This window comes from Marmota marmota, unplaced genomic scaffold (assembly GCF_001458135.2).
Source record: "Marmota marmota marmota unplaced genomic scaffold, marMar, whole genome shotgun sequence".
NCBI lineage: Eukaryota > Metazoa > Chordata > Mammalia > Rodentia > Sciuridae > Marmota > Marmota marmota.
The window spans coordinates 31,952,150-31,967,821 of NW_026000108.1; the positions used below are offsets into that span (position 1 = coordinate 31,952,150).

General features: G+C 39.2%; 1 protein-coding gene across 20 annotated transcripts in view; it reads right to left on the minus strand.

Moving 5' to 3' along the window:
• Apbb2 (amyloid beta precursor protein binding family B member 2) overlaps positions 1-15,672 on the minus strand; it is a 406,998-nt gene that overhangs the window by 264,528 nt on the left and 126,798 nt on the right. For 19 of the 20 annotated variants that reach the window (XM_048784374.1, XM_048784375.1, XM_048784392.1 and 16 more), the window contains one exon: positions 9,892-10,047. The gene's annotated coding sequence lies outside the window, so the exon portion shown is untranslated. Of the gene's footprint in view, positions 1-9,525; positions 9,653-9,891; positions 10,048-15,672 lie in introns of all 20 variants that reach the window. The other variant, XM_048784376.1, reaches the window with a different exon arrangement.

Here is a 15,672-nt window from a genome sequence, read left to right on the forward strand (position 1 = left end):
CTCAATGTTTTAACTAATAAGCTTTCAAGGGAATGCTTGCTAGCTTAACTTTGCCACTTTTCACACAAAAATCACCTCCTTCCTCTGCACTCACAGAGGACAAGAAAGACAGATAAATGAATACTAGGAAAAAATATGCAATGTTTTCAAAATATTTAGGATTTTATAAATACATTAAAAATAACGAAGCGAAGAGTCCATTATCATAACCTTTCTGTCTCTCTCTCTCTGGAAAACAGTAAGTGGACAAAGTCAGAAAACTCAAATACTATAGAAAATAAAAAGAAACATTTTCCAGTGTACTAATGGTTATATCATGTCATTTTTAGAGAAAAAACTTACATACCAACCTAAACACCTTTTTAAAAAATTATACAAAAGGGACCTGTATTATCACTATTCTACAAAACATTTTTTTTCAGTGTGTGTGAGCGCGCATGCGCAACCCACCATAGGTCCATTTTTTAACATGCTGCAACTTATACAAATATCCTCACATAGTTTTAAGTGAACACTTTTGTGAAATCGATAGTGACTTTAAGTCTTGAAACACATCACAGCTACTTTCTGATTGTCTACTTTAGAAGACAAAGGAATCTCAAACCATAGTCTCTTTTGCAAATTCTAAGTATCACAACAAACCTTTGTCACAAACTGCATCACAGCACAGGTAGACAGTCAACCCTCAGCAAACCAAGTCAAGCTCTTCTCCATAACACAGCTCCATGAACCCAGCCAGAAACGGCTGAGAGCCAGGCTGGAGGTCAGCCACAACAGTCTACAAAGGGTTCTGTGTGGCCCACGTCTTACTTCAGTAGCTGCTACACCCTTTGTCGAAGAGGCAGGCACAACCACAGGATGAGAAAGGAGGAAGGGGCTGCCATCTGCTAGGTATTCCGCCAAGAATACCTACTACCAGCTGAAAATCTAGACAAGCAGAAGATGGATCAGAGTTAAACACCTGGGTCCCTCACCACTGTCAAAAGCCAGGCAGCTACCAAAGTAGTCACGAGAAGGACAAAGCAAGCAGAGTGGGCTCAGGGGGACTCTGGATGCTCTGGTTTCTCTAACTAGCTATGTGGAAGTAGCCGACTCTCCTGACAACCAAGCTGCCTTTGGGGACCTCACAGAAGGCTGAAGGTTGTACAGGGAGGAGCCCCACATCTTGCTATGAAACCAAGAACAACTTCCCAAACACGCCCCGCATTTTTATTTCCAATTCTGAGGCATTTTTTCTCAGGTAAAAAATGCTTGAAAGGCCCTATCCACGGACACCCACTTAGCTCTTACTAATTTACCAATGATAACAACATGCCACCTCTCTAGATTAGCCTACATTCATAGTTACCACTGTCTCCTTGGAAATTCCAAAGTATTCTATTCATATAATACTTTGGGCCTTTATTATCTCATTTGCTATTTTAAAAATGAAAGCCATATAGAGACAGATACATAGACAGTTTACCATACGTCAACCACTTTATAGGCAATGCCTTTATTTATAAAGGAATATCATGCAGTTGGGGGGGGGGGACCTCTAGATTCAAATTTAAATAAGTAATGTCAGATTTGGACAAAATCATTTGATCTCTCCGATTCTGAGCTTCTTTAGCTATGCCTCTCTGACATTATTGTTGTGGGGTTAGATTAAATGAGGTCTATCCCAGCCTCCCGCAGCCCCAGTGAGAGCTGAGGAAGTACTTAGGGACTTAGCATCCTGCACGCGCTCAGTAAAATGCTACTCGCCCCAGAGGGCTGGCATTGCAGCTGCCTCCCCAGTGAAGCAGTTTCATTCAGTAGCCTCCAGAGACTACCACCACAACCTTCCAGATGGGAGGCCTCACCATTATCCCTTGGAATTTAACGGAATTGGACAGAGGTAAGGAAACTAACTTAGCATGTTATCACGCAGAAATGCATGCCTGCTCGAGATCAGGAGGCATTTCCAATCCAGCTTCACAATCATAAATCAAGAGCCTAACGTCAGACATTTTATTTCTGAAGTAAATCTTTGGTAAAATCACTAATTACTGTCTAATTTTCGTAGGCAGGATGACACTCTACAGACATCAGGAAAGAGCCATCGTCACTACAAACTGTCTATAACCTTAAGCATCTTCATGAAAATTACCCTGTGAAACCAACATGGAATAGTTACTAAGACTCTAAAATCTGTACTTGAAAGGCCTTGGCTGAATGATGATTAGAGTAAAAACTGTTTTCTTCTCAAAAAAAAAAAGATACAAGGGGTGCTGACACAAAACAATTTTCTAATGCAAACTAGTCTGATGTTGACACTCATTGTTTATAAATTACTGGTCTAGATACTGTCTATGTAGAAGCATTCAATAGACTATTTTTGTTTATGAATAGAACTGGTAATCAATAGTTATTTGTGCAGATAATAATTAATTTGGAAATTTCAGTTTTCAATAGTCATCATGCTATGAATATAGATCTTGATTCAACAATCTAATTGTTTCATTCATCACAAATCAGTATTGAGAAAGTACTGTTTGTTCTTACATCAGCAATTACATTAAAATACATAGCAACTGACTATGTGTCCCTCACATACAGTATCTTTGAAAGCTTTTAAAGAAGACCTATATTTCACAGGTTATTTAATACAAAAAAAATAAAATAAAATATAAGCCAAATACCCAATGATATAATATTCTAAACTCTATTAATATACTTATGGTAAGCATCTTCATTACACATTGACATAGAAATGTGGTTTCTACTAATGATACCAAGTTCCAGATATTCTGTTTATTCTTATATTGATTCAGCAAAATGTAAGTTGACCTGATTATTTTTTTTTGGGGGGGGGGGGGAGGATGGGTGCTGAAGATCAAACCCAGGGCCTTGTGCACGAGAGGCAAGCACTCTACCAACTGAGCTATATCCCCAGCCCAGTTGACCTGATTTTAATCAATTCATAATCAAAAAATTATTGGCTAGAGGCTTCTCAAATATAACTGTACCACAACTTAAACTTCAGAGATTCGGTCCGCCTGGACCCCTAACTTCAGTCAGCAAAAGGCTGTCTTCAAAGTTAAGAGCAATTAGGAGGTCACTCTCCAAAGAAAATCAAGACTCCATCTTCCTGAAATATTACACTAGGCCCCTCAGAGGGCCCTTCTGTGAAGAGGCTGCAAAGATGTTCTTCTCCCCGAGAGAAAGAAAAGAAAATTCAAGGAGTGACTATAGACTCATGACCCCCACATCTGGGGTTCTAGAGATAGAAATGAAGGCTTACCCTTGAATTTTTCTTTTAAATGAGTGCTAAAAAACAATTCCATCTACTCTACAGATGCATTTTTATGAATCGATATTTTCAGCCAAATAACTGCCCAGGAAAGTAAAGGGGCCAGGTAACAAACACGTCTACCCATCAAGCTGATCTACAGGTTGAAAGGGAAGATTACAAAGAAAGCAGGAAGCCGAGAAGCCACCCTGGAGAAGGGAGCAGTTGGGAAGACACAGATTGAACTAATGGAACTGCTGAAAACAGGCTCCAAACCTGACAGGGCAGATTTTTCAACCGAAGTCCAATGGAAGAATCCGTGATAGCTACAGGCCACAGAAGGGAAACGTCTCTGAATGCCATCAAGGCTAAATTAAGATTTTTTTTTTTCAAATTAAAAATAAAAGCCATGCCCCGAACAAAATAACCACTGTACTAGAAAATAGTCAACTAGAATACAAGCATCGCAAAAGCAATAACTTTTTAACCCTTCCTTTTTCAATCTTTAGGCACGTACAATTTCTACACTATTGTAGCTGAAGATCAGATGTAAATTTGCTGTGTTCATATTTCTAATATAATCATGCTAATGTTTTAACAGTAGTCTAGTGAGAACTGTACTCATACAAAGATAAAATACAGTAGGTGAATTTAAAATACAGATAAATTCTAATTATAACATGAAAAATGTTCAAAAACCACATGGAATGACAGTATGCCATCAAACATGAACACTTTAATTAACAGATTTTTCTATTTAGTAAAATAAGAGTTTTATGACACCTATCCTTCCCTGTATGACCTCCAATCCATATCATTATTAATGAAAAATCCTGAAATAACCTACCAGACTTGTATATCCTTCAGTCAGGAATTTTGGCAATGATTAGGATGGAGGTGATGAAAAATTTAACTTGTTTTATTCAAATGGACAACAGGCATGAAAATGCTTACCACCTTTAAGAAGAACAAAGCACTATTCAAGGTAATAGAGGGCTGGGTATGTAGCTTAAGAAACAAGATAAAGTACTATATATAGTAACCTGAAAAATGCATCTATATTGATTCTGCATTGTCTTCTACCATTTTAAATTCATCACTATTCCAAAGAGAAATTACCAGTGACCAGGACTTTTAACAGTGGTGCAAAACAGAAAAGGAGAGGGAATAATAATAAGAATTTTTTAAAGGAAGAGAAATTGCAACTCAAGTCTATTTCTTGAACAAACCCTTTTCATCTAAAAATTGCTTTGCAAAAGCCAAGTGCAGTGTGGTGGAGGCACAAGGAAAGACATATAAACCGAAGGAACAGAACTGACTGTCTAGAAATGAACCCTTACATTTGGACCAACTGATTTTCTACCTAGGTACAGAGACAATGGATGGATAAAGTATAGTTTTTTCAGCAAATGGTGCTAGGATGGTATATGCTCAAAATAGACCAAAATAAAATGAGCTTAGACCCAAACTTCTCACCATACATAAAAGTTAACCTCAAATGCCCCAAAGATCAAAATATAAGATCTACAACGAAAGTTCTAGGAAGAAATACTGGAGAAAAATCTTTGTATGCTTTTATTAAGAAATCATGAGTTTGAAAAGATAAAAACTGATAAATTGAGGCTCATTACAGTTAAAAACTTTTAATCTACATAGGGTATTCCTAAGGAAAAAGAGTTTACAGACATGGTTTCCTACACTGATACAACACATTAGTTAAAATTTACATTATTTCATTGTGGCAGGGAAAAAAAAATAACACCATTAAGAAAGTGAAAAGACCAGGAGAGAGACTGAGGAAGGACATACAAATAGCACATCCAATAAAGGACCTACATCCAGACTACATGAGATGACCCAATATAAAATGGACAAAATATTTGAATAGGCATTTCCCCCACGTAGGTACAGCAGTGGCTAAGAAGCTCACTGACTAAGTAGATAATGAAGAAATCAACTTCATGATTACCATTTTCTGTCCTTATTAAAAGTTAACATAAGAGTGATTTTATTAGAAATTTCAAACTATCTTTGTGTTTCACAAAGAAATAAAAATAGCCCTATTTGCAGATGACACTTATAATACAGAAAATACTAATTCCACTTTTATGTATAACTACAATACATCAATTATAAAATCAATTAACACTGGGCACAATGATGCTTGCCTATTCTCAGCAGCTAGGGGGTGCTGAGGCAGGAAGATGGTAAGTTCGAGTCCAGCCTTAGCAACTCAATAAGGTCGTAAGCAACTCAACAAGACCCTGTTTCAAAATTAAAAATGTAAGAGGTCTGGGGATATAGCTCAATGGTAAAGCACCTCTGGGTTAGATCCCTAGTAACCCCCCACACACACAAAAGAGATCAATTTTTAAAAAAGAAAATATACATAAAAACAATTTTTTAAAAAACTATCAGTACTTATAAACTAGTTCAACTTGGCTACAGAAAACAAAATCATTATACAAAAATCAACTGTACTTCTAAATAATACATTAGCAATAAATAATCTGAAATGAAGTTAGAAAAACAACTCCATTTGTAAAACATCAAAAAGAAAAAACACTTAGGAATAAATTTAACATAGACATAAACTCACTGGAAAGCACACAAGTGTTGAAAAAAATTAAAGACCATCTAAAAAATGGAAAAGCATCCCATATTCATAAATCAGAACTCTACATATAGGGATTCAGTGCAATCCCTATCAAAAGGATGGTTCAACATTCAAAACCCAATTAATAAAAGCCATCATATAAATAACTAAAATAAATATCACTAAGTGAGAAAAACAAATCTGAAAATGCCACTTACTGTATGATTCCAACTGTATGACATTCTGGGAAAAGGAAACTGGAGATGGTAAAAAAGATCAGGGATTCAGGGAAAGGTGGAGAGGGATGAATGGGTAGAACACTGGAGATTTTTTTCTTAATATTTATTTTTTAGTTGTAGTTGGACACAATACCTTTGTTTTATTTGTTTAGTTTTATGTGGTGCTGAGGATTGAACCCAGGGCCTCGCACATGCTAGGCGAGCGCTCTACCTCTGAGCCAAAACCCCAGCCCCTGAACACTGGAGATTTTCATGGCAGTAAAACTATTTCTTTTTACTTATTTTTTTTTAATTTTTTTAAAAATTTTTATTCTTTCTAGATATATATGACAGTAGAGTGTACGTTGTCATATTCTACACACATGGAATATAACTTATTCTAATTAGGATACCATTCTTGTGATTGTACATGATATGGAGTTTCCCTGGTAGTGTGTTCATACATGACCAAAGAAAAGTTATATCTGATGTATTCTACCCTCTTTCCTATTCCCATTCCCCTCCCTTCCCTTCATTCCACCTTGTCTACTCCCTATTGTATGTGAGCATCTGCATATCAGAGAGAACATATGGCCTTTGGTTTGGGGGGATTGGCTTATTTCTTTTAGCATGATAGTCTCCAGTTCTGTCCATTTACCAGCAAATGCCACAATTTCGTTCTTCTTTATAGCTGAGTAATATTCCACTACGCATATGTACCACATTTTCTGTATCCATTCAACTGTTGAAAGGAAACTAGGTTGGTTCCATAGCTTAGCTATTGGGAATTGAGCTGCTATACACATTGATGTGGCCACATCACTATAGTATGCTGATTTTAAGTCATTTGGGTGTATGTTGAGTAGTGGGATAACTGGATTAAATGGTGGTTCCATTCTAAGTTATTAAAACTATTTTTTGTATGATATTATAATGATGGATTCATGCTATGATATTTTGCAAAGCCCACAGAATATACAACACAAGGAAAGGACCTAAAATAAATTATAATCTTTAGTTAATTACAACATATCAATATCAGCTCATTGATTATAACAAATGTGCCACACTAATGCAGATATTAATAATAGGGGAACCATGCAAAGGAGATAACATGGAAACTCTCTATACTTTCTGCTCAATTTTCCTATAACCTATTCCCCCACAACAAAGTCTATGAATTTTTAAATAAGCCAATAATGTTAATTTCCAATTTCAATAATAATAAAAATCTAACATTCAGAAGAGAAAAATAAATCTTGAAAATTCACTGATGCACTTGGAACCTGCTTGGAACAGAAATCCAACTGAGGTTTCGGTGAGGCGGCTGCTATTACCCTGTGGTGTTAAACTCTGGGCAGCTTTCTGACAAGCTCTCATTTGGCTGCTCCTGAAACAATTGTATTTACAGTAAACAACAAGATTCTATTACTAGTGATGCTCTGAAATTATCTTCCTTATCTGTAATTTGCTTTAACTATAGGTTCTGGAGAGCCCTCCTTTCTTTTAGATTCAAAAGCAAATAACTGAATTAAAGGGATTTTTTTTTTTAAATGTTCCTAAAGTCTAAATCTCACTTCTGCTTTGTAAACAGCCCTCTCTGCTACTCTCTCCACCATGCAGCAGAACTCAGAATTCCACCCCAGCTCCCACAGAACTATGTTCCGGCTCTAGTAACATACCCTCCTATGGTGTGTGAGCTACCTCCTGGCCTGCACCTCACACCCTGTACCTCTGAAGGAAGGCCAATGCCACAGTCATTGTATTGAGAGCCCAAACCTAGAAACAACTGCCAATCAGGAGGCTTTGGATGTATGTTACCTCCCAGGCCAGCAAGTAATGAGAGATGCTGATTTTAGGCTAAACTGGTGACCAAAGTTTGTACATGTGTGTGCGCATGCATGCATGTATGTGTGTACGCATGTGCATGCATGTATATAAATGTGTATGTGTTTGTGTGCATATGTGTAAATATGTATGTACGTGTCTCTATGTTTATGTGTATATGCATGCATGTTCCTCCCTCTCAGCTGCTTTCTTCCAACACCCTATTCTGATTTTTTCTATGGTGACTTAATTCTCAGAAAGTCTTTCCCCAGTGTTATGGTTTGAATATGAGGTGTCCCCCCAAAATCTCCTGCATGAGCAGGCAAAATGATCAGATTGTGAGAGCCATAACCTAATTAGTGTATTAATTATTTGATGAATTAGTAATTTGAAAGGACAAATTGGGTGGTAACTATAGGCAGGTGGGATGAGTCTGGAGGAGGTAGATCAGTGGGGGTGTGTCCTTGGGGATCATATCTTGCCTCCCTGGGTCCTCCTAATCTGCTTCAGGGCCACCAGGAGAGGAGCAGAGAAGTCAAGCTCTTCTGCCATCATGTTTTGCCTCGCCTCAGGCCCAGGGCAACGCAGCCAGTCAACAGCTCTGAAACCATGAGCCAAAATAAACTTTTCCTCCTCTAAGTTGTTTTTTTCAGGTATTTTGGTAACAGTGACAAAAAGTTGACTGTTGTACCCACATAAACACAAAAATTACCACTAGCAGCTGCCACTCAACAAACTTACTGGAAGGAAAAACTTCTTTCCAATAGATTACTGGGATGAGAGTACTGGTCAGTTTAAAAAACTGACCACTGCCAGGTGTAGTGGCACACACCTGTAATCCCAGTGGCTCAGGAGGCTGAGGCAGGAGGATCATGAGTTCAAAGCCAGCCTCAGGAAGTTAGCAAGGCCCTAAAGCAACTCAGTAAAAAACCTGTCTCTAAATAAAATATAAAAAAGGGCTGGTGATGTGGCTCAGAGTTTAAGCATACCTGGGTTCAATCCCTAGTACCGAAAAACAAAATAAAAAAACTGACCATTGTGACTGCGGCTGGCCAAATTTATGTCACATGCCTATGCCTAAGAGAAAGTCAGAGGGGTTACCTCCTCTAACTACACAGGTTGAAAATGAGACCAGGGTAACTGCCCAGAGAAAATCTGGGTGACTTAGTAAGAGAAGGCAGTAGATGTTCACCATTTTATGGTTCTCATTGACCACTGATTCCCTTCTTCCTAGCAGGTACATGTTCACTGCTTATTATGTGCTATGCAAGTTACCTGGTGTCTGTAGTGTCTGGCCTGCACAATACACTTCCTAAAATGAATTCTCTTCCACCTTAGTGCCACATAAGGGATATCGATGCTATCTGGCTCTCCTGGCCCACAGTGAGGCTATTCTGCATTTATTTAAATGCCCATTACATTCAGGAAATTTCTCTTCTCTTGTCCTCTGTTACTATCTTAATGTCAAATGCACACACTGCTGAAAACAAATGTGTCGGTCACTTTTGTTTGGGGGAAAGAAGAGTATAAAATCTTGCCACACAAGTTGGGCACAGACAGAAGCACCCCAACAGAAATGACCCACTTTTCTGAGTGTGAAAACACAACTGAGCGCACATTTCTGAACATACCAGTGCAAGCCCGTGAGTGAGGATGTGGCTTTCTCTCCAAAACAAAGCCAAGATCACTGAGGCCGTGGTGGGTGACCCCTGCTTGTGGCTTTTTCCATATTTGGACAGAGGCTCTTTCTTCTCTTCTCTGGGAGACGAGGAGAGGATGGAAGAGAAGATGGGACAGAAGAGAGAACAGGAAGAGAAACAAAGGAAGACAACACCACACTCGGCAGAGAAAGCTGTCCTGTGCGCCACTGACCCGATGGTGGGAACGTCCTAGGGATCATTATTTGGGCTTGTCTCAAAAATGCTTATGGAAGGAGCAAAACAGTCTTCCCTATCAACCCAATGTACTTTATCCAGCTTCTCTTATCGCATACCAACCTGAGTCTGCGGAAGTTCTTGTCTGTCTCAGCTTTTCAGAAGAGCTTTCTTTTATGGATTTTCCATCCGGCCAATGTTTCTGCTCCTCGGCTGGGCAGATCCGACCACAGCATGCTTGGCCGGCAATCGCGGCGACTCACCCACAGCAGCTCCAACCTGGAGGGGCAGAAGCCAGAAGCCATCATGAGGACTCTTATTCACAAACTGCCCCTCTCTCTCAAGGGTACATAGTTGGCAGGACAGCCTCAAACACCTTCCAAATGTTTAAAATCATTAACAGACAGAGACAACAGCATAGGGTATCCTAAAGACACGTGCGGGCCCCTCTGAGGGGAGGATTGGACTATTCAGTCATTATTGAAAAGGTTTGGCCACACAGTTATGCTCTGTTGGTGGAAAATTTAAAAGCCAGATGTTTTAATTAACCACGGAGAACACCAGCTACAACTAAAATTTCATGAACACACTGATCTGCCCCATGGAAAACCACAGGAATGTTCTGGCAAGGCTCAGTCGGAATTCTTGGGACACAGAGGCCTGGAGTCATTCCCCTTAGGAACTCAAACAGAAAATTAACTTGCTCAATATGTTTCAAAAAGTAAAATGAAACCCAGATTTAATCTCAATCAAACATGAAAACATTTCAGGACTTCAAAGGACACCACCAAAAGACACAGTGGTGGAGACCATTAAAAAAAAAAAAATTCTAATGTGGTCCAGGATTTAGAATATATTTACAATGCAGTGTGGACGTTGTAACAGAAAATTTTACAGGCTAAATAATCCAAAGGGGAAACTAATGATCTTTCATTTCTAAACCAATACTCAACAAGTTAAATCGTAAATATTATCAGATGTACAATATATCTGGGAAAAGGAATCTCTTCACCACCCTGCTGCCAAACGTGTGGCCTTGCCCACACTGGATAGCTTCCGCTGGAGGAATCGGGGCATCCAGGAGTACACTGTTAAAATGACATGCTTGCTGGTGCTGCAGCCAGCAATGCTGACACAGAAACACAAATGAGAGAAAGGAATAGATTGCAAGAGCTGATGGATTAAGAAATCTTCGTTTGTCAATTATAGTAATGGTTATGATGTTTACACATGCCAAATATTGAAAGCCTGTTCAAGAGGGAACAGGACAAATGTTATTTTCAGATACTGGTCCACAATTCTAATTCTGTAAGTTAAAACAGTCCCTGTAATAAGCACGCCAAACATAATATTTCATTAATCTCTGCCTTTGTTTGAAACCTCCGTTTCAAAAACCCTCATGAAAGGAACACATCCAGAAAAAAGGAAAGATATCAAGTTTTATATTATATAGTAGGGTCCCAGTTTCATTCTACAAACTGGGTATGTATAAACTAAGGACACCAAAGTGTGCAAAATTACACGTCTGGAAGCCACATGTATTTCCTTTTGGGTTCTTTCCAAATTTTCTACAATTAATATATATTGCTTGTACAACTGAGATTTTTAAATAAGGGCTTTTTTTTTAAGAGTATGGGAATACAAAACAAAAACAGGATATCTATGCCATATTAGCCTCATCTGTAGGTTGCCTCTTGTCTGAATAATAAGAGCTAATAAATGAAGAAGCATGGTTTAACTTAAGTCAGTCCAGGGTAAGCATCATCAATTCAAAAATTCCCAAATCCAAAATGCTACAAAATCTGAAACTTTGAGTGCCAACAAGACACACAAGTAGGAAATTCTATACTATGAAACTTTGTTTCATGCACAAAAATATTTAAAATATTATGTAAAATCATCTTCAGGGTATGTGTATAAGGAAACAGACAAATCCTGCATTTAGACTTGGGTGCTTTCCCCAGCATGGCTGTTCATGAAGGTATTTTTTTTTTAATCCAAAAAAAAAAAATTCTAAAACACTTTGGACACTCTGCAAAGTGACACTCAAAATATAGTTCTTAATTTAGAAGTTCAGACTCCAGTGTCCAGTTATTAAATTTATTTTAATAACTCAGGATTGAAAGTGGACACTTTGCCTAGAATTGTGAAAAAAAATCTTTTTCTTTAGTTTTGCAAACTTGCCACAGAGATCACATTGAAACCTATCCCTGGCAAGGCCATACAACTGTCACCTAACTAAAAGAGCTCCCCCTGGGGTTACTTACTGGTTCCGCAGGAGCAGGGCCCTTGGCCACACCTGCCTCCCTTCTGATCCTCTTAGCATCCCAAAATACACAAAGCATAGGGTAGTGGGGACCATGGCAATCTATCACTCCAAGAAGACCATGCCCAGAGAAGTAAAATGCTTTTTCCCTCAGTCACACAGCCAGGAAGCAGAAGTGCGAGTCCAGATCACCTGCCTCCTCTCTGATAAGCTCTCCTTCCACCCCAACTTCTCAACATGCACCCTCGGAGATAGCATTTGTATGAATCACTCACATACACACACATTAAATTCACATCAGCAAAACCTGCAGAACAGACAGAAATCTGTTCTACCAAAACTGAAATGCAGACAGGAAAAACAGTGAAAACCCCACCCCAGGCTAATAGACATGGCCCTGCCCAGAATGCATTCAACAAAAGAAACAATGGCCGCACTGTGCCTGGTAGCAGGTGTCCTCAACAGAAACTGCCTATCACATGGAAAGTCCTGCTACTGGTCCTGTTGATAGCAGCTCTGTCCCCCTGCTCAGAGTGGGACAAAAGGTTTTCAACAGGATAAAACTATACCTGTGCCAAGGCACCTGCGAGAGACAGGAAAGGCTCACACTAATCCATGAGAGTCACCTGACCTACAGCATCAAGTCCTGGCCTCTTACTTCTACAAAGGTGACCCAAGGGGAGGATGTCAGCAGTTTTGAAAATTCAGAAAACAAGTCACTAAAGGGTGAAAATAATCCTGATGCTTCACATCTTACGCTTTATACAATCTTAGAAAATGAGCAGAGTTTGGTTTTTTTTTTTCCCTTCATAATTTTTTTCTCTGAAACAGTGCTCACCTCCAGTTCTTTCTTACAGTGCCCAGGTCACACGAATCAGAAACCTAAGTCATAAAATGTGACTAAGCCTGAACAGCAAGGGAAGCAGAGGACAGATGGCAATGGCAAATTCAAACCCGCCTCTCCCCACTGTGTACCAGGACAACAAAGGCGGGTACAGCCGCATCAGGGATGATGGGATCCAGCTTTGTAACAGCCTGCACACTCACAATGGCTCTGTCCAGCCCTGGCTGAGGAGGCAGGCACCGGCTGCAAAGAGAAAAGGCTTTCTTTCCATCCCAAACCGCTCTTAAAGTCCCCGCCATATATTTCCATGCCTAGACCCTGGAGGGCCCACAATACAAGCTGTGGTACGACACCTCCTGTGGCTCAGTTCCAACACTACAGGCGACTGTCCACAGCGGGCAAAAGGAATTCAATTCTTATTGAGACTTCACAACAAAATCAGAGCATTGTGAGCATTGTTCAGCCAACTCTTTAAAGTCATCCATAAGATAATGACTGTAAGTTCAAATTGAGCAGTCTGATAGAAAAACTCTGACCTACCAACCCCACACTGGACGAAATCTTGCTGAAACCACCAAATTATCTTTCTCAATAAAAGGGTAAATAGGAATGAAAATTAGCTTCATAGATTTTGAAATCCTTCATTACTCAGAACCTTGGCTCCAGATCGTGGCTTTGGCAAGGTGCTGCCATTTGAGAACCTTACATGTTTGGCCAACATTTTCTATTATCACAGAGAAGGTTTCTGCTTCCTGAGCCCATTCCAGAAATATCCATTGGATCAATTCAACTCTGCTGGAATTTTTACATCAAAATGACCAGGCAAGGGCTGGGGATGTAGCTCAGTGGTAGAGCACTTACCCCACATGAGCAAGAGCCTGGGTTCAATCCCCAGCCAATAGATAGATAGATAGATAGATGACTAGGCAAACAAGAAAGAAAAAATATATTAGAGAATACTTCTCTCACAGCTATGAAATTTATTTTAATAACTTAGATTATACTATTGACAAATTTACATCTTCAAGCATTTAGAAGAAAGAAGAATATAAATTGCTTAAAAGAATGAGAGCTAGTTTTAAAAACATTTTTTCCCCCTAAAAATCTATCAGGCTCTCATCACAAGTAACTGAAAAAGGACCACTGTGAATGACCCAAACCAGCACCTAATAAAGTTTGTGGCTGAAGATGAGGACAGCAGTTTGGGAAAACCTGCACATAAGACATTTTCCGGTCACACTCTCAAGTAAAGAGGGTCTCAACTGTTCAGAGGGGAAAAACTAATGTTCATTAATATTCTAAAGGCCCTTCTAGAACAAGGGAGGAAGAAAGCAACAGATTCAGAGATGGTGGTTCCAGTTCTGCTACCTTCGACCCAAGGCTTTCTGAGGTAGCTCACTTAGCCTCTTTTATCTTTGTCCCATCGAATGTCAAACTGGGAAGGCATCATCAGTCAACCTCATGGAAACCAACTAGGAACGATCATAAAACTACAGCCCACCATGCATCCATCCAACAAATATTAACTAAGAAAGTACCATGCTGCCTGCAATGGTTCCGTGAATGAAGGAGACACAGGTTCCTCCGGGCAGACCTGCACTGAGCGAGGCTGGATCTGTGCAGAGGCACAGACCCGGGAACAGCAGGCAGCAACTTATCAGACCACCAGACAAACACCAGTGTCACCGTTGCAACAAGTCCATAAGATGGGTCATCACTGTAACTGGGATTGTGGCTCAGTGGTGGAGCACTTGCCCAGCAGGTGTGAGGCACTGGGTTCGATTCTCAGCACCACATAAAAATAAATAAAGGTCCATCAATATCTAAAAAAAATATATTTTTTTAAAAAAGAAAAGTCATCACTGAAAAAAAAATAGATTTGATTGTTCATTTCAGTTATTTAACTGTTAGGTCATTCATTTAGTAGGTTTTTATGGAACAATCACTATGTGCCAGGTACCATTCTAGAAGCTGGAGATTTGGTGCTACACAAAGCTTTTGCCTAATGTAGCTGATATTTCAGTCATTCTTCATCCACATGAAATGTAAAATAGATGTACTAAATACACACAAGCAGCCATGCTGCTTCTGTGGCAATATAATAGTGTAATTTTTTTTTTTTAATCAAAGTCTCCATACACAAACCTTCAAGGAAAATGCAGTAAACATTTTACTTCTTATTTTAATCTCCAGGCCACATTTTACAATGTACCAAATAACTGCCCCTGTATGAAAGGCACTTGTAGATTTGAGGGATTACAGCCTGTGTGTGTCTTGGCATGGAGCAGCGCGCTCCCCACACTCCCCCCCCCTCAAGGAAAAAGAACACATGCTGGAATCTGGCCAATAACAACCCCAGCTTTAACAAGGGGAATATCAGTTATTTTAGAAGCATTTCCTGCATTTTTCCAAAGAGTTAAAAAAAAAAAAAAAGTCTGAAATATTTATTTTAGAAACTAAGCTCAAGTTCAATTTTAACATGCCAAATGTCTGTCTCAGCAAAGTTTCTATTTAAAAAAAAAAAAAAAAAAAAGGCTTTATTTAATTTTAAGAAGTCCTGAGAACCAGGCTGTCCAGGACATAATCCACCCTGCTGTCCCAAAATTCAATATGGGATGGAAGGAAAGGGGCTGGTGAAGGGTGAGAAAGAGAAAGAAAGGTATGGGACTGAGAGCCACATATTAATCTCTGGGACTAATAACTTAAACACACAACAGATACTCAGAGCTGGTGTTCCAAATGCATAGCAAGGAAGACAGTCAATACCCAAGTAAAAGTGACACCAAATGCTACT